Below are 25,365 nucleotides of genomic sequence, written 5' to 3'. Positions count from 1 at the left end.
TACTGAGCTCTGATTTTTCTGGGAAAACTTCAAAATGAAACCAATCTGTACAATGAGGCCTAGAGATCAGGCATCATCTGTCCCTCAACCTTTCCAAGTATACCATTTATATTACACTTAATTATTTACTAAGGAACTCAATGTCTCAAAGAAGTTAAGAGTTAGATTGTGCCTTTTAAAAGAGTTAGATTTTACTTGAATGATATACAGAGAGAATCTAGTATTTTTCTATTGCATGTAAAGAAAAGAAGCTTGTTTAAAAAAAAATGTTTGTTTTTATCATTAGAAGTCTTCTCAGCCTATATCACATAATACAGTCAAAAGTCCTATTTCTAGGGATGCCTGGATGGCTCAGTTAGTTGGGTGGCTGTGTTTGTCTTGGGTCATGATCCCAGGGTCCTGGGATTGAGTCCCGCATCGGGCTCCTTGCTCATCGGGCTCCTTGCTCAGCCTGCTTCTCCCTCTGCCTGCCACTCCCCCTGCTTGCATCTCTCTCTTTCTCTCTGACAAATAAATAAAATTTTTAAGCTATTTCTAGTGCTCCTCGCATGTGCACAAGTACAAAATACCTGAGCATCAGGCTGTTATTTCATCGCTGAACTTGAGTAAAGCTATAAATCTAACGAAGTTCATCTTCAGAGTTCCAAAGTGGCCTTCCTGTAGTTTTGCCCCCATAGTGTAAACTTGTTTCCTTCTGCTCACATGCCAGTTCCTGACCGCCTTAACGTCTTTCTTCAGATTCAACAAGCTAAAAAGGATCCTAGAAATAATCTAGCCCAAGACCCTCACTTTAGAGAAAAGTAAACTGATGCTTATAGAGTTAACAATTTACCCAAGGTCACCCAGCTAATGAGAGATGAAGCTGTGACCAGAATAAGGTCTTTGATGCCCTGTGCAATGCTTTTTCAACTATACCAGCCTGCCTCTGTCAACCCTGCAAAGGAAATGATATTTATGTATGTCTTCACAGCCCTTGGCCTCTCCTCTCTGAGCCTTTTCCCTCCTGGTACAACAATTTATCAACTTTAAGTTACCAATAACCTTCTTTCTCATTAATTCTATTACCATGATAAAACAGGAAAGAATTCGCTACTCATTTATATTAGCTAATGCATTTATTGATAATACTTCTGTTTTTAATTTTACATTTATCTTCTAAAATGAAAAACACCTTAACATTTCCCAAATCAAAATATAAGGCTTAATAATTATATGCACAATTAAATTCAGAAAAGAACTGAGTTACTGTAGATTCTTACTTCACAAAAACAATACCATAACATTTATTTCATTTCCTTAGAAGAAAAGGCAGAGATCACATATCGATTCCATTTTAATACTCACCACAAAAGTGATTTGATTGTGTCGCAGGTTAAGTTCAGTTAATGAATCCAGCCCATTAAGATTATCAACGTGACTTAAAAGGTTCCTAGCAAGATTTAAAACTCTCAAATCACACAAATGACTGACATTTTCGATTTTGGTAATCTGTTAAAAAATGAGAAAGAGATAATTAGCAGGCATTGTCATAGATATGCATGTTATAAAAACCCTAAAAATAAAATACATAGTCACTGGATTCAGTGACAGGTTTACATGAAGGCACCTGGGTGGCTCAGTCGGTTAAGCCTCTGTCTTTGGCTCACATTATGATCCCGGAGTCTCAGGATCAAGACCCACATCGGGTTCCCTGGTCAGTGGGGAGCCTGCTTCTCTCTCTGGCCCTCACCCTGCTCTCACGCTCTCTTTATCTCAAATAAATAAATAAAATCTTTTTAAAAATGCATTTCCAAGTTCCTCTGTTATAGATAAGAAGTCATTTAACTTGTGAAAATTAAATAAAGGTATTTTATAACTTCACCATAGTAAATATTTGAAGTAAATTTTATCAAATAGTCAATAAGTCCTTCCTTGGGGCATCTCTAATTGCCAGGTCCAGATAAAAGTGACAAGAGCTAAGGGTGCCTGGGTGGCTCAGTCGTTAAGCGTCTGCCTTCAGCTCAGGTCATGATCTCAGGATCCTGGGATGGAGCCTCACAGGGAGCCTGCTTCTCCCTCTCCAACTCCTCCTGCTTATGTTCCCTCTCTCGCTGTCTCTCCCTCTCTGTCAAATAAATAAATAAAATCTTTAAAAAAAAAAAGGTGACAAGAGCTACACATACTATCTGCCAAATAAAAATCTACTGCAAGCTCAAGGCCAAAGCTCACAATCTTTTGACCAAGCAAGACAGTCCTCTGAGAGAAAAGGCAAGGAAAAGGAATGCTACCACACCCTCCTTGTTCTCTCCATTTATACTGCAGGATCCTGAAAGCCGTCAAGAGTCTAAATGGAAAAGATACAACGAACTAGGATTCCGAGTGGAGACGGAGGGTGGATATTCTTTATTAGTGAAAGGGCTTAAGAGAAGAGACAGATAACGTGCAATATGCCAGAGTGCAATATGGTAGACATGAAGTGTTCAGAACAAGAGGACTTGAGTCACAGAATAGGCACGTGCACACAGTCTCTGACCCGCAGCAGAGGAGCTCTGAGTTGCATGGCAAGGTGGGATAAGGAAAAGCTATGCCTATGAACTGATGAGAGCACAACAGGATTTTAAGCCCCGCCAGTGTAACCACGCAAGCACAATGCAATGGTTCTCCAGGACACATAAGTAGGGGTCCTTGCAGGGGGGTTTGTCAACCAACTACTTAAGTTAACAATAACTTAAGGCACATAACACTTTTCTTGCAAACATTAGAAAAAGTTACCACAATCACTAGAGGTTAACTTTCTCATCTGTACTGTCAGCCCAGTACAGATGAGAAAAAATCTGAAATTTTTTATTCAACATTCCAAAGCGGATGTCGGCTAAAACAAAGTTTTCTTAGATTCATAATCCAGTTTGTATGTTGTTATTGGACCTTCTCTTACATTCAAGAAATACCATCTAGATTCCATCTAGGTTCAAAAGGGAAAACCTATGTTTATTATAAACTCAGTAATATATAAAGGTGACATCTGACTATGCTTTAAAATTTGTCCTGAGATTTTGGTCTAACTAATGTAAAATGAAATCAGTGAAAGCTGTCAAAGAAGAAACAAGGTTATCCATATCTGAAGATGATAGAACTATGTACAGTGAGATGTGCACAAAAGCATTTCAAAACTAAAGAAGTGCCAGAATTTTAAGTGTATGGAATCAGCAAAAAGCAAAACAGACACTGTGAGAAATCAGTAATGTCATCATAAGTTTGAGAAATTCTCCTAAAATACTAAGGAAAAATGGCGGTAGGAAGAACGAGAGGCAAGATGGGGATATGGAAGACAAAAAATATAGATGTAACAAACATGAATGGAAAAGCAATTTTTAAATATATAAAATAAAACTTTCCTGCAAACAGGAAAGATAAAAATATATAGAATGAAGGGGCATAATTGTTAGATGACAAACATAATTAAGTCTTCCCCCTTCTGCTACTAAACCTGGGGCATTTCTTGTAGAAAACTACCTTTCTCTAATTTTTGGTCCTGGTGGGACTGATAATTAGAATGCCGACATTGTAGGCATTGTAGAGTTACCTTTTATTTAGTTTGGTAACTCTGAAAAGGAACATTATTAATTCTAAAATATTGGTATCAAGATGTAAGTTTTAAAAAATCACTAGGGATATCGTTCAGCTTCTTCGTTTGCAATCAGATAGGCCAGAATAGTGTGCAATGTATCTGACGGAGCCTATTATGCATTACAGTCAGGGACAAAGTCATGGGGAATGATAAAAATTTCAGGCAAAAGGTGATGTGGGGTGAGAGTACAGCTCTTGATTAGTTAATAAACTTCACAGCAAGAAGAAATGATGGGAATGTCGGAAAGCCCAATCATAGGCCATACTGATCAGAGAGAGGGTCTCCAGGAGACCGCACGGCTTCTCAATACACCTAGGAAAGCTGGATACTCCAGGCTCCTCTTGATGTGTAAGAGCAACCCAGACAGCTCTGTCTGGATAAAGACAACCTTCTGACTCAGCAGTGTTGAAAGGGCAAATGTCTGCTTTCAGTCAAGCAGTCACAGAAAGGGCAAGCTCTCCCTGAAGGAAAAGATGGCCTTGAAAGAACAGATCCTTCCTGAAGCACATTTGTGTCCATGTTAAAGTAACCTTTCACCGAGAGAACAAATTCTGGAAGACCAAAACAAATCTACCTCAGAATTTGAGAGCCAATCTCTCAGATTCCTCTGTATTCTTCACTATTCAGATATAATCAATTGCTAAATCTTGATGTTTCCACTTTTTAAATATTTATCCAATCTGTCCCCTTATTAAATCCCTATCGTTACTACTTCAGGTCAAACCACCATCACTTTTCACAAAGATTATTGGATTAGTCTCTCAACTGTTCTAGCTCCAGTTTAACTTTCCTCCCACTCTTTCCATCCCCCAATCTATCTCCTGAACACTATTATCATTCCTCAGACCATTTCCACATCCATAAACCAATTATGTTTATTTCACAATGTACACCAAGTATCATTTTTATTTCTGATGAAAGTAAACTCTGAAAACAAAAAATATTCACTTAATTTTTTTAGGTTTTTCACTACCTGATGCTTTTTTTTTTAAAGAATTGGACATTGTTTGATCTTGAATAGTTTATCCCCTGACTTTTTAGAAGCTCAAGGTTACCAAGGCTATCTTTGCTTTGAAATATTCTAAATTTCTGCTGAGTGGATTTGGAAATTTTGAAACAAGAAATGGATTTTCATGTAAAGCTTCCTTCTTGTAGTTATAGAGCCTTGAGAAATAATTTGTGTGGTACAAATATTTAATCTCAATACATGGAATAAGTACAAACAAAAGCTGAAATTATATGACATAACACAGGTCAGCTAACAAGGAATAGAGCATTTTTTTTATCAATATAATAGTTGGTAAATAATTCCCACACATCACATATGGATCAGGTGATATGTTATGCATATACCAGGATCCCTCAGAGATCTTGTGTAATGCCCATGAATTCTTAAAGGTAGGGCATCTGGATGGTTTAGTTCCATTCAGGTCATGATCTCAGGGTTCTGAGATTGAGCCCTGCGATGGAGCCTGCTTAAGAGTCTCTCTTTTTCTCCCTCTGCCTCTCACGCCAACTCTTGCTCTAAAAAATAAATAAAATAAAATAAGATATAATAAAAAATAGATAAAATGAATTCTTAAAGGTATATTATAATGTGAAAGCTACATAAGTATGTTTAATTACATATATACATTTTAAAATAAACTTGAAAAAATTGTTACCATAAAATGCTGCAATTAGTTATGAATAGTTTTAAAAATAGTGGGCTACCAAAGAAATGAAAAATCAGTAAATAAAAAAAATGAAAATAGTGGGCTACAAGACAGAATAGCAATTCCTCAGGTGTGGCATACAAAGCCCTCCACAATCTGGCCTTTCCTTTTCTCTTCCCTCATTTCTCACTGTTTTTCAACATATGCTAAATTCTCAAGCAGTAAAAAATACCCTGTTGTTTTTAGTCTCAGTGCTTTTGCATATGATATTCTTTTACTGACAAACTCTTTATTCTTCTTCCCCTTCCAGCCTTACCTCACTGGGTAACTTCTCTACTAGAGTGACACTAACCAGCCTGCAGAGCTGGACAATTCCCAGGCTACCAACATTCCTCCCATTCTGTGCACATACAGACACACACAGATGGGGCTGGGTGAGATTAGAACCTAGCAAATGTGGTCTATCTAGATTTATCAAGGTTTTCATTCATTACATTAGCTTTTCACCAAAATGATTGGGACTCACAGCTGTTAGAAAGCCTAGAGAGATCATACTGAAGTTTGCACTTGACCGACTGCAGGTGGTTCAACAGGTAGGGACTCACAGAGCACCCCAGAATGTACACGTACCACCTCAAGAGAGGCACTACCTTCTGCATGAGTATGTAGCTCATGCAGCTGGCCATAAATAAATACATTTCAAAGACAAAAATTTCAATGGAAGAGCAAAGGACCAAAAAATAGCCAAGAGGCTCTGAGAGAGAAGGAGGGGAAACATAACAAACCAGATAGAAAAATTCAGATAGACAGACATAGAGGCAGACAAAACACAAAGAGACATTATTTATACCATTTTAACTGACAAAAATTAAGAAGTATGACAATTCCAGAGCTTTGGGTGGTGGCCGCTGCTGGCTCTGCCTTCCCTTCGGAGAGGGCAAAGTGGCTTGGACAGCAGCCCTGGCCCCCGGTGCCCCAAGCCTGCCACTTCTTGCCTCAGTGCCCCGACGCCACAGCAGCCCAGCCAGTGGCCCAGATGCAGCCACCAAGTGTGTGGTGGTGGGAAACGGAGCTGCAGGTCAAAGTTGCCCACCACTTGGTTAAACCAATAATTCCCTGGAGAATACATCCCCACTGCCTCTGACAATTACTCTGCCAATGTTATGGTAGATGGAAAATGGGTGAATCTGGGCTTATGGGATACAGCTAGACAATATAATGATCGATTATGTCCCTTATCCTATCCACAAACAGATGTGGTCTTAATTTGCTCTTCTCTCGTGAGCCCTGCATCATTTGAAAATGTTTGAGCATGGGTACTCTGAAGTATGGCACCACTGTCCCAACACCCCATCATCCTGGTGGAGCCAAACTTGATCTCGGGGACAATAAAGACGTGACTGAGCAACTGCAGGAGAAGAAGCTGATTCCTATCACCTAGCCACGGGGTTTGACCATGGCTAAGGACATGGGTGCTGGAAAACACTTAAGTGCTTGGCTCTCACGCAGTGAGGGCTCAAGACAGTGTTGGATGAAGATCTTCAAGGGTTCTCTGCCCTCCTCCAGTCAAGAAAAGGAAGAGAAAATGCCTGTTGCTGTAAATGTCTGGGCGCTTCTCCTGCCCTGTCCACCTTGGAAACTTTATATGCTTTGCTCAAAAATGGGAGCCTTTGCACATGGTGCCAAGTTTTTGTTACAGATTACTTTTTCCATAAAACCATTTCAAATGAATCAGTCATTTTAAGGTTTTATTTGTTTAAAGTGTAAGACTTCAAACTTTCACCTTATAGTAAAATTTAGCCCTAAAATGGCAAGCTTTCTTAAAGCCTTATTTTTCAAGAGCTCCTATTCTTGCTCAGATTAAGAGTTGCCAAAATAGCTTGTGAACTAAGTTGCATTGCTGTGCTGAAAACACTAGGCATTAACTCATTCAAGATCTCTGTCATTAAGAACAGACTGCAGGAAAACAGTATGCAGGGTCCTCAAAAAGTTAAACACAGAGCTACCCTATGACCCAGAAATTGCACTACTCGGTATTTACCACAAAGATACAGATGTATCTTTGAAAAGATAGAAAGATATCCGTGAAAAGAAGGGGCATATGCACCCCAATGTTCATAGCAGCAATGGCCACAATAGCCAAACTGTGGAAGGAGCCAAGATGCCCTTCAACAGATGGATGGATAAAAAAGATGTGGTACCTTGGAATACTGCATCAAAAACTAATGATGTATTTTATGGTGACTAACATAACACAATTAAAAAAAAAAAAGATGCGGTCCATATATACAATGGAATATTACTCAGTCATCAGAAAGGATAATACCCATCATTTGCACTGACTTGGATGGAACTGGAGGAGATTACGCTAAGTGAAATAAGTCAAGCAGAGAAAGACAATTATCGTATGGTTTCACCCCTATGTGGAACATAAGGAATAGCATGGAGGACCATCGGGGAAGGGAGGGAAAACTGAAGGGGGGCAGAAATCAGAAAGGGAGAAAAATAATGAGAGACTATTGACTCTGGGAAACAAACTGAAGGTTTCAGAGAGGAGGGGGTGGAGGAACAGGGTAGCTAGGTGACGGGTGTTAAGAAGGGCATGTGTTGTGATAAGCACAGGGTGTTATCCACAACTAATGAATCACTGAACACCACATCAAAAATTAATAATGTACTCTATGGTGGCTAACTTAACATAATAAAAAAAAGACATGTTTATATCAGAAAACCTGAAAAACACAGGAAAGTATGAAGCAGAATACACAAATCCCCTAAAACCCTAACACCTAAAGATATTTTCTGGTCACATTTGGTATATTTCATTACCAAAAAAAAATCTTATTTTTATTTCTTAAGAAAAAAAAAGAAGAGACTGCAGAGTCTCAAGTTTGGAAATGCAGACACTTCCTAACTAGTTTCTGATGAGAAAGCAGCACAGCCTCCTCCATGAAACGTTGCCATCTAGCACAGCAGTAACTTACCAGCCCGCATCCATTCCCTAACACTAGACTTTACATCATAACAAAAATGAGTGTAAGGACTCAAAACTCTTTAGATCAATCTTTTTGATTTTGTAGTGAGATTCTTAAAAAGATTTGTTTATTTTATTTCAGGGAGTGGGGGAGGGGCAGAGGGAAAAGAGAATCTCAAGCAGACTGCATTGAATACAGAGCCCCATTTGGGGTTCGATCTCACAACCTGAGCTGAAACCAAGAGTTGGATACCCAACTCACTGTGCTACTCAGGCACCCCTGTAGTGAGATTTTTTTTTAAAAAACTTAGTGTATATGCTATTGCTGAGATTTTGAACAGACTTCTTACTCCCACATCCCTCTGACGAAGTATCTGGTCTGGCCATGGGCGCACCGGACGGGGTGTGTGCAGCACAGGAGGTGATCAAAGAATGAAGACAGTTATTTTGACAAAATATAAAGGTTAATTTACACTACACTGTACACAGCATAATTAAACTGAGTAAAAGTGTCATGGATAAAATTTTAAAAGGTTAATCTCTGTCAAATGCAGTAAGTGATGAGGAAAGATTGGTATCATTGTCGTTTTAGGCTTTGTCATAGACCTGCTATCCCTCCTGAAATTGGGCATTTAGTTCATCTTTGAACTGGTCATTCCTATAGTTGCTAAGTTAGTGCTTTTCTTAAAGAATTCCTTCTTACTGCCTCCCTGTATTATAAAATCTTTCTGATAATGTATTAGAAATTTTTTTATAGATTAGCTAAAAGTGCATTCTTGTTTCCTTATTACTTTATTCAAAGCTAATAAGCACTTTCCTTTGTTTCCCGTAACTAGGTACAAAAATGATGTGTTGCAGCTGCACAGTTTTTGAAATATTTTAGATATTCCTAAACTAGGAACTTTCTTAACATCCCTGTCTTGTCAGATCACCAACACCGTACCTTGACTAAAGCTGACCCTCCTCTTTGTCTCACCCCCCTGGACACACACTTCCTGTTGCTCTGCCGAACCATCTTCCTCTGGGTCTGTGAGGTTCTGGAGACCTGTGCTCATGCTAATGAAGTTCTGTACAACTTACACACTGGCAAGAATATAAGGTTGGACCTTTCAACTACTAGGACAACATTTTTTTAAATTGACAGTTGTAGAATTGTGGGGTGATTTTACATAGATCTTGCACTAATGCAATTAGCAGTATGTTTTGCATGTATGACTTGATTAATCCCTGAGTCATAAAAAAAAAAGAAGTATAACGATTCCAAATGTTGAAAAGAATATGAAGCAACAGGATTTATCCTGCCTTACTGGTGGGAGTATAAACTGGTACAACCACTCTGGAAAACAATTATGCCTATATATAGGTATATATATACCCTATACAGTATACCCTAGAGTACATATGATATGTGGAAGAAACCCATACAAGAATGCTCTTAGAAGTGCTATTCATAAAAGGAAACAAACAAACAAGAGGAAACAACCCAAATGTCCATCAATAATACACTGGAGAAAAAAAATTTTCATATAATCATTCCATGGAACTTACAACAGCAAAAAGGGACAAACTATAGTTAATCAAAATATATTAATCTCAGTAAGCTAATGTTGTATGCAAAAAGCCAACACTAGATGACAATATATAGTATGATACTTTTTAAAAATTACAACATGGTACTACTAAACAAGGTATTATTTAGACACACATATGTAATAAAACCGACTTTAAAAATCCACAAGGGGATGATAAATGTGAAATCCTGGATAGTGGTAGCCTCAGAATAAAGGGGGAATACCTAAGTAGAAGAAAATCTTCAGTAATATTCTAGTTGTTAGGCTAGGGTTGGAAAATATGTTTTAAAAATAATAAAAGACTAGGGGCACGTGGGTGGCTCAGTCAGTTAAACGTCTGTCTTCAGCTCAGGTCATGATCCCAGGGTCCTGGGATTGAGCCCTGTGTCGGGCTCCCTGATCAGTGGGGAGCCTGTTTCTCCCTCTGCCCCTGCCCCTACTCATGTTCTCTCTCTCTCTCTCTCTCTCTGTCAAATAAATAAAATAAAATAACAAAAAATAAAAGACTAAATAAGAAATGAAATTATCATAACTATTCAGGATTCCAAATGTTTTTACAAGTTTCATCTGTCATTTACTGCTAAGGAATTACCATATCTTAAATAAAAGGGTTTAATACCTTAGAAATTTCAGTAAATCAGTAAAGTAACTCTTGAAATACTTCAAACACAAGTACCATTGTTGAAACTTTTATGATACCAAACTTTCCCAGACTTTTTTCCTGAAAAGAAAGAAACAGAGGGGCTTTACAATACCTGATTTCCATGAAGGTCCAGGACATCTAAGCTTTTGAGGTTCTCTAGATTTGAAATTCTCTTGATTCTGAAAATCAAAATAAATAGAGTAGAAATATGGATGTATCATATTTATTGTAAATCAAAACATGCTAAGGCATACATAACTCATTTTAATTACTATTTCTCTCTATAGATAAGTAGGCAGATATAGACAGAGCTATAGTATAGACAAATCTATATAAATATGTATGTATAGAGAGATTACATGTAATTATATATAAATATATATTATATTATATTATCTATATAAATATAAGACAAAAACATACTTCCTATTGATTTAATTATAATGTTAAAGATGCAATCCCATTGGGGGAAATGTCCCAAAGACAGGTTAAAAGTTGTATCTTTAGGCAAAAGCAATTATACTTCTAAGAACCATAGGATGAGGCACTTATTTAAGGCGGTTCCCTTCAGAATATGATCTAAACTCCTTACCTCAGTTCTCAAGCCCCTAAACCTGATGGCTGCTGACTCTTCCTCCAGCCTTAATCTCCTACCATGGCTCAGGCTCTCTCTGCTCTAGCCACATGGGCTTTCTTGCTAGCTCTAATCTGACAAGTTCATTTCTGCCTTGGGGTGTTTATCCTCACTGCTCCTTCTTTCGCAATGTTCTTCACCTGGAACTTAGCATCCTTCATTCCCCCTTCCTATTCCTAATTATTCTCTCCTTCCCCTGCTTTAATTGACTTCATTGCACCTATCTTTGCCTAAAATTATATTGTTTATGTGTTTACCTTCTTACGATCTCCTTCCTCAAACCAAATTGTGAGCTTCAAGAGCACAGAAATTCAACATATTCTCTGCTCTATCCCCATCAGTTATAAAAGGGACTGGAACTGAGTAGGAACCCAAGAAATATTTGTTTAATGAATAAGTAAACACATACTAACTAAATGGATGAGTTTTATGTATGAGAGTATTCATAAGAGGATTATTTATCAGAGACAAATTAGGCGCCACTCAAATGTTTTCTACTGGACCTGCTCAGTTTCTGAATACTTGGAATTTCTGATTTGCCATCTTGTGAAAAGCTAAAACTAAAAAAAATTTATCTCTAAAATGCCCCCTCTTATATCCCTTAATGATTGGGGCCCACCCATTGTCTCCCTCATTCCTATTTTTTCTGGCTACCTTACCCATCCAACTGCCTCCAACTGGGCAGTTCAAACAAAACAAAACAAAACAAAAACTACTTCCCTTTTTTCCCCCCCTCCTACAGATCCTACTTTCTCCCACTGTCATAATTCAGTAGCGGGAAAGGAGCAACGGCAAAGAAAGGGCAGAAATGAAGCCCATGTAATCCACCTTGATCATCATCAGCCTATCACTATTTATTTCTGCTGTCAGTGCTTACTGCCTCAAAGAACCATTTCCACCTTCCTAAATGGTTCTCTGGAACCTGGATCATCCCTTGAAACTTCATACATGCTGATCGCCACACAAACACAATGCCAGTTTAAACTTCGAGAATTTCCATCTAAGCCATCTTACATCATTGCCAGACCCAGAATTATATCACTATAACCAATTTAATTCAATTGGGTGTATAAAAATATTTATCATACACCTGCTATGGCCCATCACAATGTGACAACAGTTCTCCCCTCTCTTTCTCTCTCTCACACACACACACACACAACCACACCACTACCCCCATCTTATCTTTTGTTCTTCCTATCCCTATTTTTCCTTAGTATTTTATTTTATTTTATTTTTTAAAGATTTTATTGGGTTATTTCCCAGAGAAAGAGAGAGAGAGAGAGCACAAGCAGGGGGAGCAGCAGGCAGAGGGAGAAGCAGGCTCCACACTGAGCAGGAAGCTCGACGTGAGACTCAATCCCAGGACCCCGGGATCATGACCTGAGCTGAAGGCAGATGCTTAACCAACTGAGCCACCCAGGTGTCCCTTTCCTTAGTATTTTGAAAGAATTTCTCAAGCTTATCCAACACTATCAGATAAGAAAACAGACAAAACTTTTGATAAAGTTGTTCTTCACCTGCTTTGCTCTTGAAATATCTAGAACAGTTGGAGAAAATTAAAATACCCTAATAATATGGCTTAGGAAAGAGTGATGCTCTCTAACAGCAATCTGATCTCCCAGCTATTAGAGAAGACTTATACGCAACTCTTTGATACTGCCAAGCTCACATTCCCTAAAACAGTGGTTCTCGAACTTCTGTGAGTATCACAATCATCTGCAGGGCTGGCTAAATTATATATTGCTGAGCTCCCTCCAGAGTTTCTGGGACAGGGTCTAAACATTTGCATTTCTAACATGTTCCTGGGTGGTGCTGATGCGGCTGGGCCAGAGATCACATTTTGAGAATTATTACCCTTAAAATATAGACCTCTTTCATCAAATCTCAACTCTCCTTTCATACGAGTTTCATGACGATGAACTCACCTACTTAGAAAATACTAAAGCATATTCTAAGGAAATAATCAGAGATGCAGACAAAGATTTATGGATGAGGATGGTTACTACAGCATTATCACAGCAAAAAAAAAAGAGAAAAAAGAGGGACACGATGTAAATGTCTAACACATGGGAAATATTAAATAAATTATTACACATCCGTCTATATTATGTAACACTTAAAATATATTTTCAAAAAATGTGTTTTTTCAAAGAACATTTAATGATATGGGAAGATGTAAATAATAAAATATATTCAAGTGAAAAAACATAGTATAAATACCAATTTTATAAACTATGATATGGTGAGTATAGAAGAAAGAGTGCTGGGCGTCTGGGTGGTTCAGTGGGTTAAAGCCTCTGCCTTCGGCTTAGGTCATGATCCCAGAGTCCTGGGATCGAGTACCACATAGGGCTCCCTGCTCAGCAGAGAGTCTGTTTCTCCCTCTACCCTTCCCCTCTGCTTATGATCTCTCTCTCTCTCTCAAATAAATAAAATCTTTAAAAAAGAAGAAGAAGAAGAGAAAGAAGAAGAAAGAGTACTACTCAGCATAGATAACCAAAATTTGGAAATAAGGCAAAGGAGTGACTGCATGTCCTTTCAGTTCATATCAAAGCACTGTGAACAAGCCTATCTAAGGATCATCTAACTATTTACTAGTGATTATAGCCCAAACTCTGTAATGTCATATACCAATATTACATAATAATTACATTGGCTTGTAATTACATTTGTCTGAGAATTTTACTTTTAACATTTTGAAAATTATACATGTAGGATAGAGATTGTGTCAGCCTAAAGTTTTCTGATTTGGAGGATCAATGCATTCTGTTTCTGTATTTATCAGAAACTGGGCAGTTTTAAGGTACTTCAATCATAGAGACCTTCATGTGCAGTAAGTCTTCTCACAGAAGTCCACCAGGGCCTCGCATACCGTTAAGCTATCTAGTAAAAACTACCTATATATTGGGACTTCAAGCATTCTTTTAGCTTTGACACATAGTGGCTTTATTATTCTCATTTCAGATTTGGATTGCCCAGGAAAAGGGAATAGGGAAAAAAATATGTAAGTCGCTTGCTGTCAATGAAACCCAAGACCAACCAAACATCTTGGTGTCTTGTCTTCATGAAGTGCCTTTATCATAGATTCCTTCCCCAACCCCAGCACCTGAAATGACCTAAGAAAAAGATCTAGTTCTAAAGAATTCAGAAGCAGATGAAGGTATCAGTTGGCCAGGAGACCACTGGTCAGATGAGGTATTGATCTGAGGAACCTGCAAAATCCTAGTCAGTTCTCAATATGACCTAAAAGATGTTTTTTAAAAGGAAGTTCTCCCATTAAATGGACTGAAACTAGGAAAAGACAAGCCTCGCCAATCACATCAGCACTTACAGACCCCCAGGCATACGTCAGAATCCATCTCTGCAGGCTACATTATGACAATGAGGCCTGCATAAGGACCCCACTGCAGAATCTATATGAAGGCTAGGCTTTTCAGGTGTTAGAGACAAATCCTTAAGTGGAAACCTTCAAAGAAGCAACCAGAAAGGAATATGGAATCCTAGAGCCTGGTGGAGATTTTGGATCTATAGTTCTGGGTGATAAGAAAAAAATGCAAAGAAGTTCTACCCGTTAGCCTGTGATCCTGAGGCCTCCAGAAGCTCTCACAAGGACAAACAGGAACACAGAAAGCAGAAGAGTGAGATGGCAAGAACTTCAGTAGCACAGTGGTACAGAGGGGCTGGGTGTTCTTCGGTAACAACATAAACCTCATATACAGAATATGAGCACAGGTGTTCTAGCTTTGGGGTAGAAATCTTTGTTGGAGCTGCTTGAACTTGGAGGAATATGGTAGCCGTGGATATTAACATCTGGTTCCACTGTCTTGGACTAAAAGATGGTGCTGCTTTGCAAAGTGAGAGGGAGAAAACTTCCTGGACTCGCCCAGCAGGGGGCAACAGATCATCCTAGAGGAACCTGGGGAGACAGGGTAGCAAATGAGCTCCTCTCTCCTGGAGCATTTCTCAGCCAGATTTGCCTGAAGTTCACTAAAGGTCTGCCTCAGGTTAGATTTGGATCTTCAAGGCTCACAGAGCTGACCCGGGAACAGGAGGCAGATTTGCATTGTTCTGATACTTCAGAAACACGCATTTGGGAAGAATATGGAAACTTGTTTCTGACTTTCTTTTTTATTCGAGTACTAACACTAACAGCTCTAAAATTGCTGAAAGGGGGCGCCTGGGTGGCTCAGTGGGTTAAAGCCTCTGCCTTCAGCTCAGGTCATGATCCCGGGGTCCTGGGATTGAGCCCCGCATCGGGCTCTCTGCTCGGCAGGAAGCCTGCTTCCTCCTCTCTCTCTGCCTGCCTCTCTGCCTACTTGTGATCTCTCTCTGTCAAATAAATAAATAAAATCTTTAGGGGGAGACAAGATGGCGGGGAAGTAGGAGGAGGCGCCTTTTCAACCTGTACCCTAAAGTGAGCTGATTACCTACCAAAGAACTCCGATCACCCATGAAATCAGCCTGAGATCAGAATTATACACGTCTGGATCTCTACGGGGGTAAGAAGATGCCAGTGGGCAGGTAAAGTGGAGTGGGAACGTCGGACTGAATATTGGAAGATAAACAAAAGGGGGAGGGAGCCACCAGAGGTGACCGATTGGAAAATAATACCCCAATACGAGAGTGCCCTGCGTCTGGGGACCAGCATTAACTTGGAGTCTGGTTGAAAGCACTCAAAAGAGCAAAGGATCGCGGGGGGAAATTGTGGGAATCGGGGCGGCTAGGGACAGGGGCTTAAGTCCCCAGACCCAGGACAGCCTCCCCTGGCGCTGATCCAGAGAGTGCGGCGGAGAAACCAGGTCTTGGCTCCTGAGCTGCCAGCGCGCCCAAGAACGAGTGGAGTCCGGCTCCCCTGAGGGGCTGGGAGCCACACCAGACGGCAGAAAGTGCACCTTGCCTGAGATACGCGCGCCTCACCCTCCCCTGAGAGAGGTGCACGAACGCCCAGCATGGTGTTCTGGGACCCAGGCCGTCCGAGAGCTGGAGACGCCAGCACCCCACAACCTCCCCTGGGAGAGGTGCGCGCAAGCCCTGCACCCTTAGACCTGGAAAGACCAGGCAGTCCCAGCCCCAGCCAGCGGGAAAATCTCAGTGTGCGATCGCTGCTTGGAACCTCTCTGGCGGTCTGGAGCTGCCCAGACAGCTGCGGCTGCAGTGGTTTTGCATACAAGCAGGAGATCCTGCGCCCCCAGGGACCGCGACTTACAGGGACCTCGACTTAGAACCTGCTCTGCCAGCGGCCCAGCGGCTGCAGCACCTGCAGGGGAGCAGACTGAGGCTTCTCTCTGAGAGGGAGGTCGGGATGCAGTTTGCTTTCCTCTAAACCTCCAAAAACCATCAAAAGCTGTCAAGGCGAGAGAAAAGAAGTGAACAAACATAAAAACCTCCAGAGAACAAAAGCCTGAAAAAACTGTTTTCCTCAGAGCCCACCCCCTTGACGGGGGCTGGAGGACTTGACTCAGGGAACGTCATTGACTGAAAACCCACGTGGCAGCCCCCTCCCCCCAGAAAACAAATCAGGAAAGAAAAAAAAAAAAAAGACTACAAGAGAACAACCACCACTACTTCATAGATACAACTTTTATTTTTAATTCATTCCCACTATTCTGGTTCATTTTTTTTCCTTTTTTATATAGATAATTTTTTAACCTATTTACCATCACAGTGAGATGTCCAGTACATCAAATTCCATAATAAACTTCTAACCTGAATTTTTTGATACATACACATGTGTTTTTCTTTTGCTTTTCTATTTTTTTAATTTTTAAAAAAAATTTTAGTTTAGTTTAGTCCAGTTTATTCCTTTTTTATTTTTATTTTCTAATATTCATATAGAGTTAAACTTCAAGGTAACCCCCTTCTCCAATCAATGCTACCCCTAAAGGTAAACCAATTTTTAATCCCCCTTTTTCTTAGGAAAGTTGAGTCCTTTAACAAAGATATCAAGATACATCCAGGAAGAATCAAAATAACCTTCCTCGCCCACACTGAGAATCTATAACCATGCTCCCATCTTTTTCTTCTGCCAGTGTCTCTGTGTATTTATGTTTGTCCTGATAGTATATAAATCTTTTACTTGGGGTTCTTTTTGACGAGGCTCTTACTTTTTTTGCTTATATATATATATATTTTCTCTCGTCATATACTTTTACCAGTCTTTTTGTTTGTCTGTTTTTGTTTGTATACGTCATAAATCTTACCCTGGGGCCCATTTGGGCTGAACCTTCTCTTTTATCTTCCCTTTTTTTCCTGTCTCTGTCTCTTTCTCTTTCTTTTTTCTTTTTCTTTTCTTTTTTCTCTCGTTTGGGTGGGGAATCCTGAGTGCTCAGAAGCGTTCCAGGGTGCACCTTGACGGCACCACGGTCGATACATCCAGCTACATCTGTCCAGTCATCTCTCACCAAAATGACTAGGAGGAGGAATCCCCAACAGAAGAAAAATACAGAGGATGGGCCTTCTGCAACAGAGCTAGCGGCTATCAACATAGACAATATGTCAGAAAGAGAATTCAGGCTAACAATTATCCAGGCAATAGCTAAGTTGGAGAAAGCCATGGATGACCAAACGGAACTGATTAGGGCAGAACTGAAAGCGACCAGGAATGATGTTCATAATGTTAGGGCAGAGCTGAAGGCCACCAGGGATGAGGTTCAAAACGCTCTCAATGAGTTCCAATCTAATCTAAATTCTCTAAAAGCTAGGGTAACTGAGACAGAAGATAGAATTAGTGATCTGGAGGACAAACAGATAGAGAGAAAGGATCAGGAGGAAGCCTGGAACAAACAGCTTAGAAGCCACAAAAACAGAATCAGGGAAATAAATGATGCCATGAAACGTTCCAACGTCAGAATTATTGGAATCCCTGAAGGGGAGGAGAAAGAAAGAAGTCTAGAAGATATAGTGGAACAAGTTCTTCATGAAAATTTTCCCAATCTTGCGAATGGAACAAGTGTTCATATACTAGAGGCAGAACAGTCTCCCCCCAAGATTATAAATTCCAAAAAAACATCCAGGCACCTCATAGTAAAATTGAGGAATCATAATTGTAGATAGAATCTCTTGAAAGCCGCTAGGACAAAGAAGCTCCTTACGTACAGAGGAAAGCCCATCAGAATAACGTCAGACCTGTCCACAGAGACCTGGCAAGCCAGAAACGGCTGGCAAGATATATTCAGGGCACTAAATGAGAAGAACATACAGCCAAGAATACTTTATCCAGCAACACTGACATTCAAAATGGATGGAGAGAGAAAGAGTTTCCAAGACCGGCAAGGCTTAAAAGACTATGCAACCACCAAGCCGACACTGCAGGAACTATTAAGGGGGGGTTCTATAAAAGAGGAAAAATCCTAAGAATAGCATTGAACAGAAATATAGAGACAATCGACAGAAAGAAAGACTTCAAAAATAACACAATGTCAATAAAAACGTATCTCTCAATAATCACTCTCAATGTGAATGGCCTAAATGCGCCCATAAAACGACACAGGGTTGCAGATTGGATAAAACGACAGGACCCATCCATATGTTGTCTACAAGAGACCCATTTTGAACCTAAAGATACACCCAGACTGAAAATGAAGGGATGGAGAAGCATCTTTCATGCCAATGGGCCTCAAAAGAAGGCCGGGGTAGCGATTCTCATATCAGATAAATTAGATTTTAAACTAAAGACGGTAGTCAGAGATACAGAAGGACACTACATAATTCTTAAAGGGACTATCCACCAAGATGATCTAACAATTGTAAATATCTATGCCCCCAATATGGGAGCAGCCAATTACATAAGAAAACTATTAATCAAGATAAAGAGTCATATTGATATGAATACATTAATAGTAGGAGATCTTAACACGCCTCTCTCAGAAATAGACAGATCATCGAAGCAGAAAATCAATAAAGAAATAAGAGCATTGAATGACACATTGGACCAGATGGACCTCATAGATATATACAGAACATTCCACCCTAAAACAACAGAATACTCATTCTTCTCAAGTGCACATGGAACCTTCTCCAGAATAGACCACATACTGGGTCACAAATCAGGGCTCAACCAATACCAAAAGACTGAGATTATTCCCTGTATATTCTCAGATCACAATGCTTTGAAACTGGAGCTCAATCACAAGGAAAAGTTCAGAAGGAACTCAAACACCTGGAAGCTAAAGACCACCTTGCTTAAGAATGCTTGGATCAACCAAGAGATCAAAGAAGAACTCAAACAATTTATGGAAACCAATGAGAATGAAGACACTTCACTCCAAAACCTATGGGATACAGCAAAGGCGGTCCTAAGGGGGAAATTCATAGCCATCCAAGCCTCCCTCAAAAAAATTGAAAAATCCAGAATACACCAGCTGTCTCTACACCTTAAAGAACTAGAGAATCAACAACAAATCAAACCAACTCCACACGTAAGAAGGGAAATAATCAAGATTAGAGCAGAGATCAATGAGGTAGAAACCAGAGATACAGTAGAACGTATCAATGAAACTAGAAGCTGGTTTTTTGAAAGAATCAATAAGATCGATAAACCACTGGCCACACTAATCCAAAAGAAAAGAGAGAAAGCCCAAATTAATAAAATTATGAATGAAAAGAGAGAGATTACAACTAACACCAAGGAAGTAGAAACAATCATCAGAAGTTATTATCAACAGTTATATGCCAATAAGCTAAGCAACCTAGATGAAATGGATGCATTCCTGGAAAACTATAAACTCCCAAAATTGAACCAGGAAGAAATTGACAACCTGAATAGACCGATATCTAGTAACGAGATTGAAGCAGTGATCAAAAACCTCCCAAAAAACAAGAGCCCAGGACCTGACGGATTCCCTGGGGAATTCTATCAAACTTTCAAAGAAGAAATAATACCTATTCTCCTGAAGCTGTTTCAAAAAATTGAAGCAGAAGGAAAACTTCCAGACTCTTTTTATGAAGCCAGCATTACCCTGATCCCCAAACCAGGCAAAGACCCTACCAAAAAGGAGAATTTCAGACCAATATCACTGATGAATATGGATGCTAAGATTCTCAACAAGATCCTAGCAAACAGGATCCAACAGCACATTAAAAAGATTATCCACCATGACCAGGTGGGATTCATCCCTGGGTTACAAGGATGGTTCAACATTCGCAAATCAATCAATGTCATAGAACAAATCAATAAGAGAAGAGAGAAGAACCACATGATCCTCTCAATTGATGCAGAAAAAGCTTTTGACAAAATCCAGCATCCGTTCCTGATTAAAACGCTTCAAAGTATAGGGATAGAGGGAACATTCCTGAACTTCATCAAATCTATCTATGAAAAACCCACAGCAAATATCATCCTCAATGGGAAAAAGCTTGCAGCCTTCCCATTGAGATCAGGAACATGACAAGGATGCCCATTCTCACCACTCTTGTTCAACATAGTATTAGAAGTCCTAGCAACAGCAATCAGACAACAAAGAGAAATAAAAGGTATCCAAATTGGCAAGGAAGAAGTTAAACTCTCTCTCTTCGCAGATGACATGATTCTTTATATGGAAAACCCGAAAGACTCCACCCCCAAACTACTAGAACTCATACAGCAATTCAGTAATGTAGCAGGATACAAAGTCAATGTCCAGAAATCAGTGGCTTTCTTATACACTAACAATGAAAATACAGAAAGGCAAATTAGAGAATCGATTCCATTCACTATAGCACCAAGAACCATAAGATACCTCGGAATAAACCTAACCAAAGAGGTTAAAGATCTGTACTCGAGGAACTACAGAACACTCCTAAAAGAAACTGAAGAAGACACAAAAAGATGGAAGACCATTCCATGCTCTTGGATTGGAAGAATAAACATCGTTAAAATGTCTATACTGCCCAGAGCAATCTATACTTTTAATGCCATTCCGATCAAAATTCCACCAGTATTTTTTAAAGAGCTGGAGCAAATAATACTAAAATTTGTATGAAATCAGAAGAGACCCCAAATTGCTAAGGAAATGTTGAAAAACAAAAATAAAACTGGTGGCATCACGTTACCTGATTTCAAGCTTTACTACAAAGCTGTGATCACCAAGACAACATGGTACTGGCATAAAAACAGACACATGGACCAGTGGAACAGAGTAGAGAGCCCAGATATGGACCCTCAACTCTATGGTCAAATAATCTTCGACAAAACAGGAAAAAATATCCAGTGGAAAAAAGAGTCTCTTCAATAAATGGTGCTGGGAAAACTGGACAGCTATATGTAGAAGAATGAAACTTGACCATTCTCTTACACCATACACAAAGATAAACTTGAAATGGATAAAAGATCTCAATGTGAGACAGGAATCCATCAGAATCCTCGAGGAGAACATAGGCAGTAACCTCTTTGATATCAGCCACAGCAACTTCTTTCAAGATATGTCTCCAAAGGCGAAGGAAACAAAGGCAAAGATGAACTTTTGGGACTTCATCAAGATCAAAAGCTTCTGCACAGCAAAAGAAACAGTCAACAAAACAAAGAGGCAACCCACGGAATGGGAGAAGATATTTGCAAATGACAGTACAGACAAAAGGTTGATATCCAGGATCTATAAAGAACTCCTCAAACTCAACACACATAAAACAGATGATCATATTAAAAAATGGGCAGAAGATATGAACAGACACTTCTCCAAGGAAGACATACAAATGGCTACCAGACACATGAAAAAATGTTCATCATCACTAGCCATCAGGGAGATTCATATCAAAACCACATTGAGATACCACCTTACACCAGTTAGAATGGCCAAAATTAGCAAGACAGGAAACAACGTGTGTTGGAGAGGATGTGGAGAAAGGGGAACCCTCTTACACTGTTGGTGGGAATGCAAACTGGTGCAGCCACTTTGGAGAACAGTGTGGAGATTCCTCAGGAAATTAAAAATAGAGCTTCCCTATGACCCTGCAATTGCACTGCTGGGTATTTACCCCAAAGATACAGATGTAGTGAAAAGAAGGGCCATCTGTACCCCAATGTTTATAGCAGCAATGGCCACGGTCGCCAAACTGTGGAAAGAACCAAGATGCCCTTCGACAAATGAATGGATAAGGAAGATGTGGTCCATATACACTATGGAGTATTATGCCTCCATCGGAAAGGACGAATACCCTACTTTTGTAGCAACATGGACAGGACTGGAAGAGATTATGCTGAGTGAAATAAGTCAAACAGAGAGAGTCAAGTATCATATGGTTTCACTTATTTGTGGAGCATAACAAATAATATAGAGGACAAGGGTAGATGGAGAGGAGAAGGGAGTTGAGGGAAATTGGAAGGGGAGGTGAACCATGAGAGACTATGGACTCTGAAAAACAACCTGAGGGCTTTGAAGGGGCGGGGGGTGGGAGGGTGGGGGAACCAGGTGGTGGGTATTGGGGAGGGCACAGATTGCATGGAGCACTGGGTGTGGTGAAAAAAACAATGAATACTGTTACGCTGAAAATAAATAAAAAATTTAATTTAAAAAAAAAGAAAATAAAATAAATAAATAAAATCTTTTAAAAAATAAAAAAAACAAAAAAAATAAAATTGCTGAAAGGTTGTTTTCTTTATGTGAAAAATAAAGTAAAATATGACCAAACACAAACAAAACAAACAAAAAGATGAAGTAGAACGAGGAAGAAGGGACTGCATTAGATTGCTTTTACTTGACCAAGTTAAGGATAGAGAAAAGGGCATTAGGTCCCTTAGACTTGGAGAAGCAAAGAGAACTCTGGCAAGGTCATAAGCTCAGATGGACTGGTGTCCTTGAGCCACAAATTATTTTTTAAAAAACTTTAAAAGGCCATTTCCAAGAAGCCTGAGAAGCTGAAAAGTAGAAGCAGGAAGAAAAGTGGACTGAGAGTTGAGTTAAAACACTGGGACCCAGGAGAAGCTCTTAGATACTATCTTTAAAACTAGCAAAGGAGATTAAAAATGCCACTAGGAAATACTCCAGGACTGAAAAGAAGGCGTAAGGCAATAGTGCTAAAGAATAAATAGAAACAAATTAAAAAACTCCAAGGATCAGGAACTAGTTAAGAAATCTCTGAGGGAGAGAACAGGGAGCAGCCCCTTGAAGGGAATGCCTTAAATTTATGAAAAGTTGACTTCTTACTTTACTCACTAAATTGCTCCACTGGGGTACTCCTATGGTGTACAGTTTATACACATCTAACCTTGCAAAGTCCCTTTACATCTCCATTTCTTCATCTGTGAAATGAGAGAACTGATCTCTGAGGTCAATTATGCTCTAAGACTCCATACTCCTATAATTTCCCCAAATTCCCTCCAGCTGCCATAATGCTCAGTTTAACGCCTGAACCAAAGATAGGTGATAAACTACATTGCTAGAAACTTTCAAGAAACCACAGGGAACAGACAAGAGTCTAGGATTCTGGGGCACGATCTTGGAAAAAGTTCCTTATATTACCATTGGCCAGTGAGAATAAAGAGGAAATTCAAGATCATGCCATCAGGGAGGAGGTGGGAGGGAGTGGAACTGAGATTGGGGATAATACTGTATCTAAAATTCATCATTTGAGAATACAAAAATCATATTTGGAGTTCACTAAACAGTCCTTCTTTGTAGACACTGCAAAAGCCATCCAGAAAAACAGAATGGAGAGAAAAGTCATAGACGAGTATCAAGGAAATTAGTCAGAAATTGTGTAATTTCATACATAACAGAACCTTACAAAAAGAACTGAGCAAGTTCATATAGGATGTAATATTAAATATATACCAAAAACATCATCTGAACGAGAATTAATCAGTGATCTGACAAACATGAAATACCAAATATCTACCCCAGTCAAGCACTGGGAGGAATTCCAGGTGAAACACACATAAGCCTAAAGTGAGTACACACACTTACAAGATAGCCCAAGAAAACATAAAGTTAAGGTGAAAGTCTGCTATTTACTTCCACCTAAGATATGGCACTGGGAAGCAATGGAAATAATAAAATACACATTCAATAAATATTATTTGGTTTGACTCTCAGATTGAATCTCATAAAATAAATTATGGCTGAATCTTAAACCATTCAAATAATCTTACTAAATTTTAGTCAATTTGTATCTTTTTTCAATCTATCAGTTTCTTAACAGTATCTAAACACCAGAAGTCTCCACATTAGCTCTAAGTAAATAAACAAATCAATTATTCTACGAAGATTACCTGTTTTTCCCCAGCAGAAGGACACGGAGGGATCTCAGAGTAGAAAGCCCACTGATTTCTTCAATTTGGTTATCATATAAATCCAAGAATATTAGCCTCTGTAGATTAGAAATATTTTGGATCCGAGTTATAAAATTGTGTTGGAAGTTCAACAAACGAAGGTGTTCTTCTCCATCAATGATAGGACACACAGTCAGCTTTTGCCTAGAAAACATTTTAAAAAGTGAATAAAGTTTCAATGTGACAACATGCCTCCTCTTTTTATTACAAATATTATTAATAGTATATTTGTGCTCCCACACTGTGAGGAGAAAAAAAGATGAACAGCACCACTTCTTGCCTCCAGGAACTGAGTATCTTAGACCTAATTGTAAATCATTTCTATAAAAGACAATTTAATTCAACAAGGGCAATTATGAAAATTAAGTCTAAACTCTCATTTTATTAAAAAAAATCTCCAATATCAATTACGTCACATAAAATTGGCTTAACATCACAAAACACTCAATGTAACTACCTTCTGAAAATTGAAATTATTCAAAGAGCCATGTTACATAACGCAATAGAGGCCCTTGCCATCAAGCCACTGATACAAAGACTGCCCAGGAAACTAAGTCATTGGAGAAAAAAAAACCAACAATTTATACACAGGTCTCTCACAAAATCAGACTCTTAAGCTGGATGACATGTTAGGGAAAGCAAGAAATTCAGCCACCTACAGTTCACTTTGATGGAAACAGTTTTACCCTGAAATCCATTAATAGGAAGGCAGTCCTCATAACACATTTCCCCAGAAGCTTAGATTTTAAGAATGTTTACATGTTCAACATTAACTTTAGACTTTTCAGAACATTTAGAATGCTATAGGATAGGATGAAACCTTACTAATACAAGCTTTCAGCTATATCTGAAACACTAAAGCCTCTATTACACAAAAAGTTATGTCTTACATGTGGAGTAAATACTAAGAATTCCACTACTGTAATGGCCAGAGAGGAGTGATTCCACTCTGAGGTTTTCAACAGTGTGCAAGGAAAACGTCACTGCTTTGGTCAGTGTGTGGACAACTCAAATGGAGAGACTTACTAGAACTAT

The 25,365-nt window shown here is 39.2% G+C and overlaps 1 protein-coding gene and 1 pseudogene across 2 annotated transcripts in view; one reads left to right on the top strand and one right to left on the bottom strand.

The window, feature by feature from the left end:
* Positions 1–24,338, bottom strand: part of LRRC49 (leucine rich repeat containing 49) — a 148,998-nt gene extending 124,660 nt beyond the window's left edge. The window contains exons 1-3 of the mRNA XM_080808685.1: positions 24,271–24,338; positions 10,563–10,629; positions 1,345–1,488 (exon numbers count right to left, since the gene is read on the bottom strand). The gene's annotated coding sequence lies outside the window, so the exon portion shown is untranslated. The remainder of the gene's footprint in view (positions 1–1,344; positions 1,489–10,562; positions 10,630–24,270) is intronic.
* LOC308346002 (ras-related C3 botulinum toxin substrate 1-like) lies at positions 6,375–6,863 on the top strand (annotated as a pseudogene). The gene has a single exon. The product of its transcript is annotated as a ras-related C3 botulinum toxin substrate 1-like (transcript).
* Positions 24,339–25,365: the final 1,027 nt, after the last annotated feature.

This window comes from Martes martes (genome assembly GCF_963455335.1).
Source record: "Martes martes genome assembly, chromosome: 7".
Classification (NCBI taxonomy): domain Eukaryota; kingdom Metazoa; phylum Chordata; class Mammalia; order Carnivora; family Mustelidae; genus Martes; species Martes martes.
Note: the sequence above shows the minus strand (reverse complement) of the source record. Positions and strands in the feature narration are given on the sequence as shown.